The following is a 23,183-nucleotide window of genomic DNA, read 5'->3' as shown; positions in this document are numbered from 1 at the left end:
AGTTTTTTTGCTATAAGAAGGTGGGCTGCTTGCGCCTCTGTTTAAATGGGTCCCGACTGGCCACCTGGATGATGACGTGGCCAGGATCTTCCCGGCAATGCAGAACAATGTCCCCCGCCCCCGGGGGAGTGCGTGGCTACAAAGTCCACCACAACTCCTCCCCATGGTAAAGTGGAGCGGACTTGTGGTCTGTTTCTACCAAAGTCCAACCCACACTGCATAACACCACTGGCTTTTAAACTTTTATTTGCATTTTTATCCCATCCTTCTTTCAAGGAGCATGGGGCACTCTCATTTTATACTCCAAGGAATTGAGTCCAACACTACTTACTACACACCTCATTTGCTCTCATAATGGTCTCTCTCACACTTCATAGGAACATTGAAATATTCTTATTGGAGACTCTAGATGGGCCCATCTAGGACAGCATCCTGTTCTCACAGGGTGTGAAGTTATGTTGAAAAATATCCCCCCAACGCATAATTTGGTTATATTGCATTTGCTTGTTTACACTGACACTATCAAAGAACTCTTTAAAGGTTAGTTAGTCAGGACTTGCCTTTCGAGAAGCCACACTGATATGTTCATCCATATGCTTCCTAATATTAACTTTAATAATGCTTTCTATCAGTTTCACAGGAACCAATATAAGCTAACTTATGTTGCATTGTATTTTCCTGGATCTCCTTTCCTCCTCTCTATATTCTCTAGATGTATCTCGTGGATACTAAGGGACAAAGGGTGCTGCTTCTCATTGGCTTTGCGGTGTGCACAGTCAGCTGTCTTCTGTTAACCATGACCCTGGAAATGGAGGTTTGTAATTTAGAGTTGAGAATCACCAAATGGGCTGTCATTTAGCCCATTCTCGCTCCCTCTATAATCCGTGCTATGTAATAGCAACAAAGTAAATGCGAATGTTGGCTGTATATGCTGATGGGTATATCTGTAGAAGGAGACTTGAGCTAAAAGTTACTTCGGTTTATACAATTCATTTGGATTTTCTGCAAAGGCTTGAAGGGTATGGCTGAGAGTGGACATCGTCTCCCGTCTGTGAAAGTCATGGATGTTGCAAAAGAACTGAGAGAGACAGAGATCTTGGTGTTCTGCCTCACCTGCTGTATACAATTGGCCAGCAATTCTAGCCAATGTGGTTGCCATCCCATTGATGTTAGAGTCCAACTAACATGGAAAGTGGTGAGGGATGATGATCTAGTAAGATCTAGAGGATACCACATTGACTACCTCTGCACTAGATAAGGGGCACATGTCAATATAACGTGTACATAACTGATATGTTACCTACTTTCTCTAACAGACCGTCATCAAAGAGATATCGTATTTCAGCCTTTTTATTGTCCAAGCATTTGTCGTAGCACACTCCATTGGGCCAGGTAATTGCTCACATTATGTACTGATCTCCTTAAATGATAGGCAAGATATTAACTGGATAGAGGAATATTTGAGTTCTATGGTGAAACGGTGACCCATGTCATGAACCCTTTCTTTCCACCAAGGTCCAATTCCGAATGTAGTTGTGGTGGCAATGTTCCTTCAGTCGTCACGGGCCTCAGCCTTTGTGATTGCAGGATTTGTGCAGTGGTTCACACATTTTCTTATGATGATGGTGTTCCTTCAAATTGTGGTGAGTGATATTGATAGTCAGTTTGATGCAGGATGTAAAGTTTGCGTCAGTGAGCTACATCCATCTCTGTTCCTCACCATTATCCACCCAGCCAGCCCTCGAGTAAAACCCAACATATGAAGCCATAACCTCAGATGGATGGATTTGTCAGCATTCTTGTCTTTTGCTTTGTTCAATGTGAATGTTAAGGCATTTTTAAGGTGTACATATTTCCTAATAAGGTTCAAACCATCTGAACAATATTCCAATGCCCAGTTGGCCATGAAAACCAGTGCTTAGCCTTGAGCAAGTTGTTTTTGCATCCAGATAAGGAGCCATAGTTTTGTATGCAGAAAGTCCGAGACCCCATCTTTGGTATCTCTGGTATTTCCTGGAAAAGACCTCTGTCTAAGGACCTGCTGCCAGGCAGTGTCAGAAGTACTGAGCTTCTTGGACAAGTTGTCTGACTCTCTCCAAAGCAGTTTTATGTGTTCATCCTTGTCTGCTGCCTGGAGCTCTGGGCCTTAACCAGGAACTGCTTTAGCCAAAGAGTCAGAGCTACTGTAGACTGTATGTGCTCAAGTGCAAAGCCCACTAGAGCTATAGAAGGGAATAGGGAGTATGTAACTTCAGCTCCTGTCATGGGCGTAGCATGGGTTGCTGGTGCCCAATACAGGGCAAGTATTGCAACTCTCTGAACTGGGCATTGGTCGGTCTCTTTGCTGGCCAGTATCTAATCAAGGGAGTCTCTCCTTGCAATGAAGTCCCAATTTAGGAGCCATAACTCTGCTTAGGAGCAGAGATAAGGGAGAGAAATGCAAAGCCAGGAGCACCGCTGTCTTGCCTTGCCCTCCTCTCCTTGCAAGAAGGTGTTCTGGCCAACAAACGTGGCTCCAGAATTGCCTTCCCACTTTCCTCTTCCTCCCTCCCTCCTTGGTGGGCTTAGCAAAAAAAAAACTTCCCCCCTCCTTCTTGGTCAGCCCAGGGGTGGGGCATGTGGGGGTATCCCTTCACCAGCTGTGAAGAGATGGAGGCTCAACTGCTGCCCCCCGAAACCACAGCCTGTGTGCGCCTTCCCTCCCCACAGCTCCAGCCTCGATGAGGGAGGCTGTTGTGGCAGCACCTGGTTGCTCTCGTTCTGAAATTTGCAATGAGCACCATGCTCCCCCTGCCCCCCACACTATCCCAGTGGCTGCTGGGATTGGAGAGAAGATGTGAAGTCTTTGAGTTTACTACTCTGCATAAGAAAGCTTCCAACCTACTACACACTTCTTAATCCTCTACTTCCAGTGGTTGAGTGGGTTGCAGGATAGACACTTCTTATATCATCAAACCTTGTGCTTGTGTACCCTGAGCTCAAAAGAACCGCTGATGATGGAAGAAGTAGCAATATATAGATATCACTTGTTTTACCCACTCTCTGAGGAGTCCAGCTCTAGCAGTAATGAGACAAGCGAGCTGACCCCTGCTGCTACAACCCAACATACCTGTAGAAGGGCTCTTTTTGTAGCGCATGAAGAAGTAGCCAGCAGTTCACCAATGCAAAGTCATCTGGTCAAAGCTAAAGGGTTTGGGGGTGCCTGTTTGTTAAATGTAGTGGAGAAGAACATCCCCGAGGAGGTGCTCACTCTCAGGTATAGGTGAGATGATCACATTTCATAGTGGCCCTGATAGCTCCTCCAAGCAAGACAGGAGCAGCATTCTGGACGGTCGCAGGGGGCAGGGGCTATTGTCCCTCCCCCTGCAATATCCCCTAGCTTATCCTATACCAGGAACTCAGATTGAGGATAGAGAATCAGAAGGAACCTCAATGAAGTGTCAGCAGAGCATGGTCCAGAGCAGGCATGTCAAACATGCGGCCCTCCAGATGTTTTGGACTACAATTCCCATCTTCCCCAACCACTGGTCCTGCTAGCTAGGGATCATGGGAGTTGTAGGCCAAAACATATGGAGGGCCGCAAGTTTGACATGCCTGGTCTAGAGCATGTGGCTCCCAAACTTTTTTTGAATCATAGAATCATAGAATTGGAAGAGACCACAAGGGCCATCCAGTCCAACCCCCTGCCAAGCAGGAAACACCATCAAAGTGTTTGGCCATGCCCCACCTAAGCATCTCTAAAATCCTGAAGGACCTCTCGTGACTTCTTCTTCTTCTTCTTCTTCTTCTTCTTCTTCTTCTTCTTCTTCTTCTTCACTCCTATTCACATGTTAAAATAGTTAATATCTATTCACTGTTAATAATTCATTCTCAAATTGCCCCCCCCAATAAATAAATTGCCACCCTTTGGGGTTTATGCCCCACGTTGGGAACCACATGTCTAGAAGCACTTTGAGCTCGGGAGGGGGGGGGAGGATCCCAGAGTGACATTTGTGCGAAATATGGATGAATATAATTCTGTATTATGCTCAACTCTGTCCTTTTCATCTCCAGGTAAAAGTCGGGAACTTCAGCTTACTTATGTTCTTGCCTTTCTGTGGAGGCCTGTTTTTTTATATCTTCAAGAATTTCCCAGAAACCAGGAATAGGACCTTTGTGGATATTAGAAGAATCATAGCAATCCAGAAGCTTAGGAAGACAAATATTAAGAAACCAACAGAAAAGTAGAAACTTGGGAAGCAACCCATGCAGTTTGTTTATTAAATTCTTTTTAAAATAACAATAATAATAATTCAAGAGAGCCTTTCTGGTTATCCTTCACTTGTCTTAGCCCAGGTGACATACTTATAAAAGCAGTTTCCCTCCTGGTTTGAAGGCACAACCTTTATTATTATTTTTTTATTTTTCCCCTCCCCATATTCAGGTTATTCTATGAACATGGGTAGATTTCAACAAAGCAGCAGGTCTAAATCTCACCAGCTACCACCCTTCCAGGTCTTAGTAGCTGTCTGTGAACATTGTGTGAACAATATGTTGGCTGGGCTGAAGCAGATACAGTTCTGAGACAGGCTTGCAGCTCAGTGCCTGCAATTGCAGCTTGGGAATGTGAAAGAGGCTTTGCAAGTCTGATTGGAAACCTGTGAGGAGAAGAGGGGGAGATGCTTAACTCATACTGAGGAAGCCTGAAATCAGAGATGAGGAAACAAGTGGCCCTCTAGATGTTATTGGACCCAAGGTCCATCATTCCGAATCAGCAAGTCAATGGCCATGTATAAAGGGAGTTGGGGTCCAACAAGGCTCCCCAATCTTGGCTTAATTCAGACTGTCCATATATACCAGGGGTGTAGATCCACCTTGAATGAAGTCTCAATCCTGAGCTAAAGCAGACTGCTTTGGTGGTATTCAGACTGCTTCTGAAGTGAAGCTGCTCTCTTCCTAAGCAATCTGAAGCAAATCAGCCTGATTTCAAAACTTCTGTCCTGCTTCAGAGCTTTGAGGATCAGTTAGAAGCAATTTTTGTTTCACCTCTGGCAGCAAAATATTTTGAGACGGTCCTGCCTGCTGTCATTGCTGAAAAGTCTGCCCTTTACTTTTGCATTGAAACAGAAACAGTCATTTTGCCACTGTGAGCTATTCTTGCTTTCTCACACCAGTTAATCCACATTAAATGATTGTGAGAGTACGATTCTAAACCAGTCTCCTTTGTACACAGTGATTATGCATCATCTTGGTTCTCAACTGTCAACAGTTTCTTCTAGAACCTTCCAATATCCTCCCCCGATTGGCTCCCGCAGCACTGCTCAGAGTTCCATTTGCCTTATTTCAAAAGAATTTAGGGTGTGGCTCAATTATCCTTCAACTCGCTGGTAATAGAAAACGACTGTAAGTTTGTGTGCTTTTTTCCCTACTCACCGTCAAATATTTCTGTCAAAACACCCCTGCAGAGGTTGGGGTAACCTCCTCCTCATCCTGACCCTTCCAGTATAGATTTACAACAGGGGTTTGAGGGAGGTCGCAGCTCAGAGGCAGATGAGGGGGAAAGCTGTGAAATCATAGGAGAGCTGGAACAACACCCAGCTGACACGTTGTCATTAGAAAGCATCCCCGGCCCTCCATCTCCCAGAACCTGGCTAGCCTTAAAAGTAGGAGAGCAAAGAGCTCAAAGACAGAGGGCATCCAGCAGCACCCGTAGAGGAGATGATGAGAATGACGAATGAGGAAGTGGGAGGGCGGGTGGAGATTCACTTGGGACAATGCCATTATCCAAGAGGCTGGGTTCTATAGCCTACCTCTGTAAATATTGAAATAAGTAACGATGGTAAGAAATTTTTTCTTGTTTTTATACTTTCCTGGGCCACCAGCCGGGAGCTGTGGACAGCATCCTGACAATGTAGCTTCATTATATCTGGGAGAGAGGCTTTGGCTGGAAGCTATTTAAACCTACCCTGCCCACTTTCTAAACATTTTGCATTCTGGAGCATTTATTGGTGTGTGTGTGTGTGTGTGTGTGTGTGTGTGTGTGTGTGTGTGTGTTAGCAGCAGGCAGGTATTTTAGCAGCAGGCTTGGTATTTTGGACTTGCCATTTATTATTTTGGGTTTTTTTAAGGATACATAAGATTTCTAGGATGTCATACCCTCCAACATGTTGTGTCCCAAAACTTGGGTGTGCATTATCCCAGCCATCCTCCAACATGGGTCATGTGACTAGTTTGAGATCATGGAGCCCCAAAGGCATGCTTTTTTCAGGGCCATACTCTTGCATCACAACATGACACCCAGAAACTCATGTTTTGGGGCACTGCATGCGATCACTGCCCCGTTTTTGTTTGGGTAAGATCCCAGAGCCAACAATGGCTGCCATGCTCTTGCACACACACACACACACACACACAAAATATGGATGTGCTGGTGGGACAATTGTGGAAAGGCTAGCATAGTCCCAAAAGTCATGGGGAAAAAATGAAAAGCATCTGGCACACATGGGAGGGGAGGGAAGGAGGCAGGGAGGGCGACCCCATCACTTTCATCTTCAGATGAAGAAGGACCAAAGAATGTTTGGAGTCTCTGCATAGCCTCAATAATGAAAAAGACTGCTAATGGAAAAACCTCAATCTAAGAGGTCTGGGATTAAGAGTGCTAAGCACCAGGTACAAGAAGAATCTTTACTTGATGTTTCTGTTCATTCAGCTGCAGTTGAGGCCCAGCAATAAGGTTGCCCTAGATGCACCTGTTTCTGATGTGATACTGGTGGAAACAGCACTGGAGATCCAACAGGACCTCACTGTGGCTGTGAAACCTGGTCCAGGTAAGTACACAATCTAAACAACTAAACAGGAGTGGCCTGGTTGACCGCCATCACCCTGCCCAGAAGTGGGGAGCAGTCAGTTTAGGTCTTATGCAATACCACAAAGGATTCTCCAGGTGCTGAATGGGTCAAAAAGAACCTAGAGTGTCCCCTTTAGAGGCTACCTTGTAAGTAGATTTGGAGGAATGCCGCAGGTCTGACTGCCATCTGAACTGAGGTAGAAGACAGTTTATCTGACCAGATCCTTCAGCAGCTATTAAGAAAGGTGCCATCCCATTTGGTGAGATGTTCACCTCTTTGAGAATACATTGTTGTTGTTTAGTCATTTAGTCGTTTCCGACTCTTTGTGACCCCATGGACCAGAGCACGCCAGGCACTCCTGTCTTCCACTGCCTCCCGCAGTTTGGTCAGACTCATGTTCATAGCTTCGAGAACACTGTCCAACCATGTCGTCCCCTTCTCCTTGTGCCCTCAATCTTTCCCAACATCAGGGTTTTTTCCAGGGAGTCTTCTCTTCTCATGAGGTGGCCAAAGAATTGGAGCCTCAGCTTCATGATCTGTCCTTCCAGTGAGTACTCAGGGCTGATACATATCCAAGCTAAAAAGAAAATGATGTAGAGGGGAGAATGCATAAAAGCCTTTGTTCACCCAGGCCTTTGGCTAATTAAACCATCTATGGACATAATCAAGAATACTGGCAATAGCACTAGTTACAGGTAGGTAGCCATGTTGGTCTGCCGTAGTTGAAACAAAATTAAAAAAATTCTTCCAGTAGCACCATAGAGACCCACTAAGCTTGTCATTGGTATGAGCTTTCATGTGTATCTGAAGAAGTGTGCATGCACATGTAAGCTCATACCAATGACAAACTTAGTTGGTGCAATAGCAGCACATGAACTGTCTATAGCTTCGGGCTTTGTTGAAATGTTCAAATAATCAGTGTTCAAGGACCAAAGCAATTCCTTTCCACAATATTTCAAATAAAGGATTTCATAAGTAAAAGAAAGGATTTACTTATGAAATTTCAAATTTCCAGAGAGAAATAATAGAAAGCAGTACTAAATTACTAACAAAAATGTATAGCTTGTTGATGGAATGGGAAACTAAGGATGATAAGATGTGCTATGATAAAGTGGGCAAAAGATGTAGGACATAATATTCAGATGACACTTTGGGAAAGACTATGGAAGGATGATTTAAAATTTATGGCTTGGACCTTACTTAAAGAGAATTATATGATTATTATTATCATTTATGCCCCACCCATCTGGCTGGGTTTCCCCACCCACTCTGGGCGGCTTCCAACAAAATATTAAAATACAATGGTCCTTCAGATATTAAAAGCTTCCCTAAACAGGGCTGCCTTCAGATGTCTCCTAAAAGTCTGGTAGTTGTTTTTTCCTTTGCCATCTGGTGGGAGGGTGTTGCACAGGGCGGGCACCACTACTGAGAAGGCCTTCTGCCTGGTTCCCTGCAACCTCACTTCTTGCAAAGAGGGAACTACCAGAAGGCCCTTGGTGCTGGACCTCAGTGTCTGGGCTGAATGATGGGGGTGGAGACGCTCCTTCAGGTATACAGGACCTAGGCCGTTTAGGGCTTTAAAGGTCAGCACCAACACTGAATTGTGCTCAGAAACGTACTTGGAGCCAATGCAGATCTCTCAGGACCAGTTTTATATGGTCTTGGCAGATCTATAGGTGGTATTTAACAAGGGTTAAATTTGTAAAAATGGATAAAATAAGAGTGTTGGAAATGTAAAGAAATAGAAGGTACATTTTATCATATGTGGTGGCAATGTAAGTGTCAGAAATGAGCCAGCTCCTAGCGGAACTTTACAGTCTGCTGCAGAACAGAGAGGCTTAGATCTGACACAGGCTGAGCAAAGACCACAGCAGGCAGGGGTTATTCCTCTGGACATTGGAATGCCGGTTGCCAAGCAAACAACTGAGAGTGAGTAGGAAAACAGTCAAAGCTCAGGAAGCTCAAACAGGCGCGAACAAACACAGAGACAGTCTTTCAGAAAAGGAAGAGGCTGGAGCTGATCCAATAAGTCCAAAAAGTTGGTGAATGGGAGGGCTTCTAGACAGGAAGCAAAACAAGAGACCCAAGCGGAAGGGGTTCAATATATTCTGTAGGCACCGAAATGAGTCTTCAGAAGGGTCATCTTGAGTGACAATGTTGGCAGCTTCATTGGAGCCGCCCGGAGCTATCTGTTTGTTTTTGCAATAAATCCTCCTTTTCAATTACCTACGCTTACTGTGTTATCAAGCTGGGCACCTGGACTCCTGACAGTAAGGTTTTTAAAAATACTGGGAAATGATATATAATGAATTGGAAAAAAATGTTAAGAATAACCTTTGTTAAAAAGAAACCAGAAAAGTTTTTAGTAGATATTACAGGAATGGATCTACCTAAAATATATATATAAGAATTTATTTATGTATGGGACCACGGCCACCTGGATATTGCTAGCCCAACATTGGAAAGAAGAAGTCCCCACCAAAGAAGAATGGCAAACTAAGTTAATGGAGTATGCTGAAATGGCTAAGTTAACTGGGAAACTTAGAAATCAAGATCATAACAAATAGGAAAAAGAATGAGAAACGTTTATTTCATATTTACAAAAGTAATGAACACAAGTTAATACATTAGCAGGATTTTTTTTTAAAAAAAACACTTGTAATTTTATAGACAATGCACAAAATTGGAATCGGAGATAAAGACTTTATTGTCTTGCGTGAATGAAAATATTATAAAGGAACCAAGGTGGTGGAGGATTGTGTGTTTAATATGGATTGCATATATAGTTGTTTTAAATGTTTTATTTTATGCTCCCCCCCTAAATCTGATGTTTTTTGTTTTTGGGAACATTTTTAAAAAATTATACAAAAAACAAAAACAAAGGATGTGGTGATGGCTGCTGGGGTAGTGGCAAATTAGTGTCCGAGACCTCCATAGCCACCCTCATAGGCATAAGTCCAAACATGTTAGGCTTCTCTATTGTCCTAAATTTCCCTTCCACTGTACCATTAGTGGTGACCCTTAGATTAGAGGACCTTTTGAGGGGGGGGTTAGGGAGCTCATGGAGGAGGCCAGGTCTATCAGTGACTGCTAGCCCTAATGCATACATGGAATAACTTCGGAGGCTGTATAGCAGGAGAATTGCAACACAGACACAGACACAGACACACACACACACACACACACACAGCCCGTCACACTTCCATGCCTTGATTGTAACCTTCGTGCAGATATCTGGCAGGCTGCTGCTGGAATTGCAATGCTGCTCTGATCATCTTCTGTACTTCTTAAGCAAGTTGAAATAGTTAATTATGTTCTGTCAACAGCACTCTCTTATTCTCCGACAGGTCAGCCATTTTTTCCGACTCTCAGAAGGAAAACATGAATAAACAGCAGGAGGCATCAAAAGAACCCGGATCACCCAAACCCAGGGCACCCAGTTTATCCAAGGAAACCAGGGCACCCAGTTTATCCAAGGAAACCAGATCACCCAGTTTATCCAAGGATCGCAGGGCACCCAGTTTATCCAAGGATCGCAGGGCACCCAGTTTATCCAAGGATCGCAGGGCACACAGTTTATCCAAGGGACCCAGGTCACACAGTGTACGCAATGAATCCATTGCACCCAGTGAACTCAGTGAACTCAGCGAAGCCATTGCACCCATTGCAGCCTTCAGTAATGAGGTGAGCTTGAAGAATCTGTGGAATGCACTGAGTTTATAAAAACTGAAAATCTATGCTGTTATGTAATTGCTTCCCAAGGTTCAGACAGGGAATGTAAACCAATTGTATGATATAGCATACAGTACTTTGGGTGGCATTCAGACTTCCGGAGCAATCCAAACCCAAGCAAAGCAGCAGTAGGGCAAGATGGAGCTGCATAGCTGATCAGCGCCGACCCGGCAGGCCACCGGATCAAGGAAGCGGCCTGCCGGGTCTGCACTCAGCGCCCAGCAGCGCCGCACGGAGCAGCGCCTCCTCAATCCAGCACGGCGTTGCTGGGCGCTGACTCTGCAGACCGGCTCCTCGATCCGGTGCTCCCAGAACCTGTCCTTCCGACAGGAAGGAGACATCCCGGGGTTTGGAGAAGCGCTTGTGCAGTGCTTCTCCGAACCTCGGGACCTGTCCTTGCTAGACGCACACGCGTGTGCGTTCTCCCTCCCCCACCACCGCCAATGCTCAGTCCGGCCGGGAGCGGCGGTTGGCGGCCGCAGGGAAACGGGGGGTGGGTTCCAAGTCTCTGCGTTGAATCCCTGTGTCCGTGGGGCACATGCGCAGTAGCGCAAACCCAGGGACACAGGGAATACTGCACGCAGAGACACTTGCACTTTATTATATAGGATATATGGTATATATATTTTTGCTTTTAACTTGGTTGTATTATGGATTTTAATATGGTGGTAAGCCGTTCAAAGGCCCAAGTTAATGGTTGGTGTGCTGATAATAAGAACCTGCTGAATCACGCCAGTGGCCTACCTGGGCCAGCATCCCATTCTCACTGAACCAACCAGATTCTGATGAGAAGCCCCAAAGCAAACCCTGAGCGCAAGTTATACTCTCCGCTCCTATGGTTTCCAGAAACTGGTATTCTGAAGCATGTACTGACTCCAACAGTGTAGAGCCACTGTGGCGTAATGGTTAGAGTGTTGGGCTAGCACCCTAGGAGAGGAGGGTTCAAATCCCCACTCAACCTTGCCCTAGGGCCAGCCACCATCACTTAGGCAACCTACCTCACAGGGTTGTTGTGAGGATGTAATGAAGAGGAGGAGAACCATGCAGCACCACTTTGAGATCCTTGGGAGATAAAGGTGGTCTATAAATGTACTAAACACAAATAAACAAAAGCAAAACAGGAGATAATAACCATCATGGCTAGTAGGAGATGGTGTGGCAATGACGATCATGTTCAGCTGGACTAGTCCAAGTGCACAAATGTTATTATAAAATAATGTCCTTTTTTGCCATTCATCATTATTGGTTTTTAACAACAGAAATGCTTTCTTAACATAAAATCACAATGTAAAATTTCAGTTTCTTGTTGATATACATATGTTTCTAAATCATAAAAAAACAAAGATATATTCTTGATCATCCGACTCGTTAGTATTCTAATTAACTCTGACTTTCCTCCCCTTCTTACTTGGGTCTTTCAGAGTTCTTGGTTGAATGCATAGCATATCATAATAGATCTAGATTGTTGGTAACCGATTCTTTGCTACTTTTTGATGTTTTCCATTACAAGAGTTAATCTAAACCAGTCAAAATTTCTAATTCTCTGCAGTGATCTTTCAGATATTGTTTGAATACATTCTAATCTTTACTGAATTTTTGTTTATCCATCTCAGCGTATTCTATTAAGACATAAAATAATGCCTTAATGTTCCACTCTATCTTTCATTCTAGAATCTTTTCAGTGATAACTGTAATTAATTAACCGTTACTTAATATAAGTATTCTGCCCTGTACATTCTCATCACTGTATCTGCTTCTGCTTCTTCCCGCAGAAGGTCCCAATGAAGTTTATTTGGATTTCAATGGCTGCCTGCTTGATTAGTGCACAACATGGATACAATATGTGTTTACTCTACACCCCTTTTGTGGTAAGATAAAGCAGGGGTTATTGTAAGCTTGGGAGACCTTTTCTCTGTTGAGCACCACATTTCTTCTGGGATAAATTGACAGGGAACATAGGCTGCCACTGGTGTAGCCAGATCCCAAACTGGGTAGACACTGTTGCAAATCTCTCTCTCTCTCTCTCTCTCTCTCTCTCTCTCTCTCTCTCTCTCTCTCTCTCTCTCTCTCTCTCTCTCTCTCACACACACACACACACACACACACACACAAACAAACACACACACACACAAAGAGAGAGAGAGAGAGAGTTTCCTAATGCCTCCTGCTTTAGAAGCCAGTATATGGCAAGCTACTGCTCAGTAAATAAATGTAGAACATAGAAGGCAAAAGGGAGAGTGCTCCTTGCTCTTTGTATCTAGATATTTAAAAAGGCAAATATTTGCCTATTTTCACTTGTGAAAGTGTGGACACAACTTTTGTGATATCTCCTAGCAAGGGTGTCAACTTGAATACAATATGGTTCGGCAGGTAAGTCTCACCCCACATAATTGATCACAAGACTCAAAGATTCAAACACACACTGTTTGAATGGCAATTCCTATTAACTTGGGAAGGGTGTGCTGGCCCCATAAATAGTTTATGGGAGGGTGGCAAGGGACCTCAGCCCCTAGGAGTTCACCCCTTTGCCTCCTCGCTCTCAATGTGAGTGGGAGAGACATGCAAACACTTTCTCTGGGCATCCCAGAATTGCCTGCAGATCCTTGGCCATCATTCAGTTGGTCCCAGGCTCTCGTGTTCTGCTGCCACATGATCTCATGCCACATGACCAGTCCTAATCTCAAGCATTTATTGTGCTTCTCCCTTAGCTGCTGCATGAATTGTTCAACATAACAACCTTTGGAGAGATGCAAGATCCAGATTCTCAGATGTTCATTGTGTCTGCCACCATTGCTTTATTTCCACTTGGAGCCATTTTGGGGACCATTCCTATTGCTTATCTGGCCAATAGATATGGCAGGTATTGAGATAAATTTGTGACTGGTGAATGACATGCCCTAGGATGGTGGGGAAGGGGGACAGATAGGTGCTTCTGACCTGCATGCCCACAGTAACAGCTAATCAAATACTGTATGCAATATTATAACTTCAGCTAATCAAATATGCAATACCATCACTTTAGCTGGATGGGATTTTAGGAAAGGGCAAAGACACATCGAGAAGGGGTGTGTGGCAGGGAGAGACACAGTGAGATAGATTTAGGTCCATGGAATCATACCTGCAAACCCTTTGCGTGACCAGGCGCGGCAGTCAAAGACCGGAGCAGCGCCCGCTAAACAGGAAGAAAAAGTTAACCTACAAACAAGAAAACATTGAACGAAGGGAGGGTAGGGAGGGTGAATCTCCAGAGCTGACTGCCTGGCTATTGTCAGCTCCACCCCCTATTTATGAATGGGGCTGGGCCCACCTCTCAGCAAGAAACTTGAATATTGAGGCTGGGCGTGAACCTCCGAATAATAACACTGAGAAGCAAGCCAGCCCCTATCTACTACCCTGGGAACTGTAGCCCAGCACACGATCCTAGAAAGGGCACCCATATATAAAGTGTGAGTGCTTATTGTCAGCTGATAAAGCTTTGTTTTAAGACCGAGTCCTGTATAAACCATTGGCACACATCCAAGAGACATGTGCATGCTATAAACCATTAGCAGAGTCAGCAAAAGCAAAATTGTATAGGAATTGTTGCATCACATAATTTATTACTTACAGCAAAAGAAACAGAAGAAACACAGGATTCTGTGCGAGCTCCCCTTCTAGCTGGGGAGAGAGAAAAGGGCGGGAGTCTTTCGGCTAGACTTCCGCTGACACACACAGTGATATCAGACGAAGTCATCTGATCATGTGAGCCACTGCAGTAGTGGCAGTGAAAATACCGACAGTCAGAAACATGTCTACCATTTAAAAGATAATCCCACCAATGTGGTTTTGATCAATTTGGTTCTTAAGACATTATCTAACACACACCAGCAGATTTTCTAATATACCGTACATCTGAGGAAGGACCCAGAAGTTAGTGGCAGAACACATGTTTACATCCAGAAGATCCCATCTTCTGTCATCAGCATCCCTCGATTAAGATATCTTATCCAGCACGACAGCAGGTTTCTAGCTCTGGTGGAAATGGGTGAGCAATGCCTCCTGAAATGTATTAAGATACAGAAAGTGTGTGAGTAATTTTACAGTGCTTGGGAGTAGAAGTTCCAGGGCCTTCCGTGGGTCCATGTTTCCTTCCATTACTAGCAAACGCAGAACAAATTATCTATAAAGGGATTAGGAGATTCTTGTAATTCTATAGCTCCTCTTCACCCTTTCCTCCTTTTATGATATCATATATTGGCATCTTCCCACCTCACTGCCCCCTTTCACTGTCTTTTCAGGAGAGGAGCTATGAAAATAACTACTTTATTGAGTCTTATCCCTCCTGTCCTATTGGCTGTTAGTGATATTGTACATGACTATATATTCACAATTCTTGTACGTTTCTACACTGGACTATGCACAGGTGAGTCAAGGTCCGAGGTTTAGTAGTTTGGCATTCTCTGTAGAATTCATCTTGTTAGACTGAGCTGAGCAGAGACACTGAGCAATAGTTTGGAGGTCGGGCTGCCAAAGAACCAAGTAAAGCAGTATCAGTTTTTCTCGTTTTCATGCACATCTCACTAATGGACTTTGGAAACCAGTGTTGTGGCCACCAAGGATGGGGTAACAGGTAGAGGTGGCATTGGAACTCTATAGGACCATTAGTTGGAAAAAGCATTTCTGTAAAATACAAAAAGAAGAATTTTTTAGATAAAATATATATAATAAGAAAAAAATATTGGAGAAAACTGGGTATTGAAACCTGCTTAATCTAAATCATATATCCCAGTTTCCAGCGGCCCTTTAAAGTACCATTCACGCAGAGTATACGCAGTCAGAAGTTGACCTGGCTAAGAAAACACCACCAAGAGCATAGGGAATTATCTCCCTCATATGAAACCCCTTACTAGCTGCACACTTGTAAAAGTATACAGATGAAAATACAAACGGTGGGGTTTCTTTAACTGAAAAACAAACTGACTCTAAAGAGACTTTAAACTAAAGATAAATGCTTTCTCTCTTAGCAACTTTATCTACCCACATTCCATCCTTCAAACCATTCCAAAACTCCCACATAACTCCCATTAAACTACCCAAGAATTAACAGCAAACTAGCTTTATAACTAAGCAACTCTCATACTAAGATTCAACTCGGAAACTCTTAAATTGAGTGTCTCTCTTACTAAGATTCAACTAGGAATCTCTTACACTGAGAATTAAATCACACTGAGAGATATTCAACTGAGAGAGTGATCTACTAAGAGATACATTCAACTAAGAGATAAATCAAACTGAAAGATCTAACTAAAAGATACAGAAGGATTTCTGGCAGAGCCTTATATACAAGGAGCAGAGTCCATGCCTGGGAGCAATTAACAGAAATCACCGGCACCTGTTTCTCTTAAACAGACAGTATTTACATTAGACCGGCTCTAAAGTAACTTGACTATTCAAAAAATCCAACAGAATTGCTGTGCAGAATTAGTATTATTTAAATATAAAGTATGTCTTGGGTTAATTAGTTATTAGTTAGTAATTATTAGTTACTACTACTAATAATAATAATTAGTTACTAATAATTAGTTATTAATAATTAGTTACTAATTATTGTACCAACGAACACAACATCATGGAGGTTCTTTGACTGTAGTTTCCATCCATCCCAGCCAATAGCTATTCCATGGCCAATAGTCAGAGAATTGTACGTGAATTGTAGTCCACTCCTATCAGTTTGGCTAGTCCTGCTACCTTAACAGTGGCCAACACTATTAGTTTAAATTAAATGATTTAATGTCATTTCTCAGAGATATACGGGCTCTGGGCAGGTTCCAACAAAAGAACATTCCCAAGTTGAGAGGCAGCTACTGAGAAACACCTGTCCATACACCCTTGTGGGGATCGGTTTGGTTCAGAGCATATATATGGTGTGAGATGTCATGCCTCCTTTGGGTTCCATTCAGTGGTCGGTGAGATTTTGCAGAATTCTACAAAAAGAACACCTTGGAGACATGAGATATTACTTGCACAAGCTATTGGAGCCTCAGGATTGTTCGTACATTTTTGCACATAAGACATGCTCATTGTGATTTATCTGTTTATTTATCAATCAACCAGGACTAATCTCCGCTGTTGTTCCGCTGTATCTTGGAGAGATCGCACCTGTTAGCGTGAGGGGAGCTATTATCATGATATCCCAGCTATTTTATTGGTTGGGCATCCTTATGTGTCAACTAATTGTTGTGGAAGAAATCTTTAAGATTCGAGGAGGTAATTAAGAGAAATTAATCCTTTGGTTTATACGAGATCAGACGCATGGCCACAGTTTCTCCATATTGTTGTCACTCTATCTTCTTGCACAGGTTTTGTGATTGTGATGGTCATTTCTGGGGTCCTGCCATTTTTTGAGATCATACTACTATCCTTCTTTCCTGAAAGTCCGAGGTATCTGCTCATTCAGAGGAAGAATGCAGAGAGTGCAAGGGAAGGTATGATACTCTGAACTGTATTGAGATTTCTTGTTGTGAGCATCATACATAGCCATGAGAACACATCTGGTTGAAGAGACATCACCCACCATTGGCCATTATACAGTGGAACCTCAGTTTATGAACACCTCGGTTTACGAATTTTCGGTTTGCGAACGCCGCGGACCCATCTGGAACGGATTAATTCACTTTCCATTACTTTCAATGGGAAAGTTTGTTTCAGTTTATGAACACTTCAGTTTATGAACAGACTTCAGGGACCAATTACACCCATGCTTCGGGTTGAGTACGCTTCAGGTTGAGTACTCCACGGACCCGTCTAGAACGGATTAATCCACTTTCCATTACTTTCAATGGGAAAGTTTGCTTCAGTTTATGAACGCTTCAATTTAACTACTCCGCGGACCGTCTGGAACAGATTAATCCACTTTCCATTATTTTCAATGGGAAAGTTCGCTTCAGTTTATGAATGCTTTAGTTTATGAACAGGGTTTTGGAACCAATTGTGTTCATAAACCGAGGTACCACTGTAATGAAATCTCCACATTCTAGCATTTTGACATAATCACTTATATTCCTGTGTTATTAATATAGAACCAACCACATCCATTTCATTACAATGTGCACCCATGTGAAATATTAGTGTAAATTGTTATACACATGTTTATGGCCACTGGGCTTCCAATGGCTCCTAGTAATGACTGCGATATATTACCTCTACTATTAGAGGCTGTTTTTATGTTTTAGTTTTTTTGTTTTTGTAGTCCTGCCATTCAGCAGATGGTTGATGTTTGGAAAATATACATTAAAGCTGCAACGAGACAACTAATTAATAAAATGTATCTAAAACACCAATAGAAATATTTAAGTAGGAACTGAGTAAAATACCTTTCAATCAGCAATGTCACTGCCCCCCACCACAAAAAAGTCTGGACAAGGAAATGGTGCCTGCAGCCTTGGTATATACTGAACAATTAGCCTGAAAACAGCCTAAAACAGTTTCATGTGATATTTTTGAGATCATACACAGTACCCCAGTGGAAGTGGTAAAGGCAGTGGTGGAGCTTCATGCTCCGGCACCGGGGACGGGGCTGACGCTCGTTCTGGGGGCGGGGCGTGCCTCCCGGAGGGGCGGAGCAACATTCCAGGGCTGTAGCGCGCCTCCCGGGGGCACGGTGCGCCTCCCGGAGGGCTGTAACACGCGTTCCAGGGGAGGGGTGTGCGTTTTGGGGGTGGGGCAGGCGCCCGTGATGGCGCCCCTTGGAGCCCACTGCTCGGGGCGGCCTGCCCCCACCGCCCCTATCTTCCTATGTCCCTGGGTAAAGGACCCCTGACAGTTAAGTCCAGCCGCGAACGACTCTGGGGCTGCAGTGCTCATCTCGCTTTACTGGCCGAGGGAGCCGATGTTTCTCCGCAAACAGTTTTTCCGGGTCATGTGGCCAGCATGACTATGACGAAACCCTAGCAGCAGACGGAAACGATGTTTACCTTCCTGCCGGAGGTTGGCAGGAGGTGGGACTGAGCAACGGGAGCTCGCCCCGTCGCGGATACTCGAACCGCTGACCTTCTGATCGGCAAGCTCTAGGCTCAGTGGTTTAGCGCCACCCACATCCCTATGTGGAAGTGGTAGATAACTTCATAGGCAAGTTTCCTGTAATGCAGTTTCATAGAATCATAGAGTTAGAAGTGAGCGTGAGAACCATCTAGTCCAACCCCTGCAATGCAGGGATATTTTGCCCAATATGGGACTCGAACCCACAACCCTAGTGTTAAGTACTTTTCTGACTGAGCGGTGACTGAGAGAAGAAAGCAAGTGCATAAAGAATATAATCGGTTTCAGGCTGTTTCCAAAACTTGCCCTACTCGGAGTAAGCCCATTGAAATTAATGGGCATGTCTGATGTAAGTTTATGTTGAGTAGAACTTAGTTGGATACAACCGCATATAATTGGTGCTATGGCTGCATTCAGATGTGAGGATTATTGCATTAGTTTTCCTGGTTATAAAGCTAGCACTTCTATCATAGAATTGCAGAGATAGATGAAATCCTGAGGGTCATCTAGCCCCTATTTCTAGCACACCCTTTTTAAAAAAAAACTGCATTATCTGCAGCAACATTATGGAACTGCGGCTTTTTGATTGATGTGCTGCTATGCCAAACTAATTTTCATTCACACCTCCGGGTTGTTAGCAGACGTTGCAACTTGGGTTAATTAGATTGAAGTAATCATTTACAGTTTTTGGAGTTCAGTGGCTTTATTCATGTATGAGCTATTTTACCAGATGAATGGAGATGAGAGAGAGAAAACAGCAGGCATCCTGTCTGGAAAGAAGAGCCAAAACAGCTCAGCTTTTAGGGGTGGAGTTAAATTAGTCAAAGATAGTTCCAAACAAGTGATGACTAGATTGCTTTTGTGCCTTTGGCTAGCACATCCTTGAACTACAAACTCAAAAGAAGGAAATATATTTGCTTTTGCGTGTTCAGACCCAGAGACCTCCCCTTTTAAATAAACACACATTTGACTCAAATTTTAGTTTTGGTTTTTGGCAGAATTTAGGCCACAACTTTATTGATTACAGAAAAGTGAGTGGTTGCATAGGCTCTTGTTCAACTAGTTCCCTGCACCCTTGCGGGTAGCGCTGACCCAGAGCTATATCATAGGTCAGCCAAGGGTGAACACCTGAGGTAGGTGAAAAGCCCGGGAACAGGCTCTGTTCACTTCCCAGATGCTACCCTGGACTCAGGGGGCTGACCAAACCAAGTTGGATACAGGGGGCTGACCAAACCAAGTTGAGTCGCTGGATTCCTTTAACGGAATACCCTTCACATAGGGATGGCGAGACCGTTTTCCCATCTCTATCACCTGAACCAGTGCCTATACACAACCTTACAAGTAGTGATGATTTGCTATGTGGCAGGCGAAACCCAAATGGCAAGAGCCAATCAGCCAGGTGGGGAAAATTCCTCCCGTGCCCCTGTCCCAATGACAGATGACACATGACGGCATAGCAAGGTCAATCACAAAATGCCCTAAAAGTAGGGAGAGGTGGGCGGGTATTCCGATGCACGAGCCGAAAGAGGAAGCTCTGGGTCACGTGCATAGGTATATATAGGTCCCTCGATCCATTTAGATTGCACCCCATTGGCCAGATTAAACCCAGCAACGAGGGACCAACCAATGGGTGTTGTGGCTATCCAATATATCCAGAGTCACACTTCAAAATGACCTGAACAGATTAGACAACTTAGACCAAAGCAAACAAGATGAATTTTAACAAGGAGAAATGTAAAGTACTACACTTGGGCAAAAAAATTAAAAATGAAAGGCACAAATACAGGATGGGTGACACCTGGCTTGAGAGCAGTACATGTGAAAAGGATCTAGGAGTCTTGGTAGACCACAAACTTGACATGAGTCAGCAGGGTGATGCAGCAGCTAAAAAAGCCAATGCAATTCTGGGCTGCATCAATAGGAGTATAGCATCTAGATCAAGGGAAGTAATAGTACCACTGTATTCTGCTCTGGTCAGACCTCACCTGGAGTACTGTGTCCAGTTCTGGGCACCACAGTTCAAGAAGGATACTGAGAAGCTGGAACGTGTCCAGAAGAGGGCAACCAAAATGGTCAAAGGCCTGGAAACGATGCCTTATGAGGAACGGCTTAGGGAGCTGGGTATGTTTAGCCTGGAGAAGAGAAGGTTAAGGGGTGATATGATAGCCATGTTCAAATATATAAAAGGATGTCATATAGAGGAGGGAGAAAGGTTGTTTCCTGCTCCTCCAGAGAAGCGGACACGAAGCAATGGATTCAAGCTACAAGAAAGAAGATTCCACCTAAACATTAGGAAGAACTTCCTGACAGTAAGAGCTGTTTGACAGTGGAATTTGCTGCCAAGGAGTGTGGTGGAGTCTCCTTCTTTGGAGGTCCTTAAGCGGAGGCTTGACGGCCACCTGTCAAGAATGCTTTGATGGTGTTTCCTGCTCGGCAGGGGTTTGGACTGGATGGCCCTTGTGGTCTCTTCCAACTCTATGATTCTATGATTCTATTCTAATATACCCACCCACAACCAGGAGGTCAGTCTCCAGATCTCACCGCAACACGTGCCCTCTTTGAGGGAGGACACGATTTCTCCAACATGGGTATGGTGTGACACAACACCAGTTGTCATTGGACATGTCACCACTCTTTAAGTGCATGAATGCTTCTGTTCCCATGTTATTCATCCATGAAAGTCGCATGGAAGAACTGTATGCCAGAATACTACCTGAAATTTTGTCACTGTGCAAGAATTATAGTGCAAACATCCTGCAAGCAATTGACATGGAAATGAATGCTAATCTTCTGCTAGATATCCATAAGAGGCTTTTAAGTTTTGGGAAGGGTCACATAAATTGTGGAAATTAACTCCATTCATTCACCACAGTGGCATCCCCTTGGCCCTGTTAGATAATATTATCAATCATTGTTGTATATTCTAACTGAACAATTATACTGACCATTTTAAATAACTCCCACACATTCTAAAGAAATTTGACCCTCTGGACTTCCCCCTTCCCACTTCCTTCTTAACAATATCCCCATTCTTCTGAGACTTTTATTCTGCTGAAACCAAACCCTTTCTGCCTCTGTTCCCGTGCAGAACTGAAGGTGCTGAGATGCAAGGATGATGTGGAGGATGAAATGGACGAAATCCTTCAGGAGGACCTCTTTGAGAAAGAAGAAAAGAACATGAGTGCTATTAAACTGCTATCATCCCCAAACCTGAGATTGCAGGTCATCACCATAGTTGCCTTGACGGGTGGTGCACAGCTTGACGGCATTGGTGCGGTAAGGACGGCAATGCTTCCATCCCCCAAAAAATGTTTGGAGGTGTAGCCAGATAAATGAGAGCTCATAACGTTTAATGGCTGCAGCACCACTCATCCCTGCTCGTCTCTAGACACAGCCAAATTATTTATACTCTACTCTGTGGATTTGTTGGGACTTCAATGTCCATCAGTCACAACTAGGAGCTGCTGTCCAATAACACCTGGAGAACAACAAGTTCTCCATCCATGCACAAGTTATAGTCAGACTCTATGGGAAATATGGCATTGTCTGGGAATAAATGTTTGACAGCTACAGAGCACTTAGATCAGTTTGGTTTAAACTTCAATCATGCAGTGGGAAAAGATTGTCACTGGACTTTCTGAAATTTTGAGTGTTCTGCTTTATTTGTTTGCCAAGACCCCGTGACCTTGCAGTTCCTTAAGGGTGATTAATCAGACAAGACAACAGCTTATGGTTTTATGGGATCAAATAGGCCATAACTTTTATCAGTTGCAGATATGAGTGGATTGGCACAGGCATTGGGTGAAACCAAACTATATCATATTTTATCACGCCAACCTGCTTGCTGGGAGTGCATCTAAGGAGAAACCACCATTAGGGGAAGACCTCTGACCTACATCAAACAGGGGTACCCACTGAGGGTTCCCAGTTTGAGGAGTGGCATGGCCCTAGTCTCTGTCTGGGCTTCAGACAGAAGCCACTCCACCCAGATCCCTTTAACAGCATAACCTTAACCAAGGAAAGGCAGGCAGAGGCTACAACTTCCCCTCCAGCCAAGACCTTGGCTTACTCAAAGGTCTCCTTAGCATTTACAGTTGGGGCTGAGAAACGCTTAAACCCTTACAACATTCAACCATTCAGGGTAAGCAGTACTGAGGTAAATAGACCAAGAGCTGTATATGGCAACTTTCTATGATTGGGAATCATGAAAATTCGGTTCAATCTGTTTGATTGAAGGAAACTCAACATGATGATGTTATGTCACATGTTTCTCTTAATTGACATTTCTTGGTGAGGGTAGTTCAGGGGAAACATTGCAAGAACATCTCATTAAGCCCTATTTGCAAAGGAAAAATGCGAAGTCTCTACTGCTAGCAGGGGCTGTTTAATTTCCAAACTATTACGATTTCTGTTTTTGTAGGATTTTTTTTAAAATCCTCTAACATGTAAACAAACTGCCAGTTGACACAAATCCATCCAATGACTGTGAATTGTCCTGCAGACTCTGAGAAAGATTCTGGAAGTAGAGGTGGAAGGCAATCTGATGTATGCTCCATATCTTAAATATCCCTTTCTTGTGACTCAATAATATTATGGTAAATCTGGTGT

This window comes from Zootoca vivipara, chromosome 8 (genome assembly GCF_963506605.1).
Source record: "Zootoca vivipara chromosome 8, rZooViv1.1, whole genome shotgun sequence".
Classification (NCBI taxonomy): Eukaryota; Metazoa; Chordata; class Lepidosauria; order Squamata; family Lacertidae; genus Zootoca; species Zootoca vivipara.
This window is presented reverse-complemented; position numbering follows the sequence as displayed.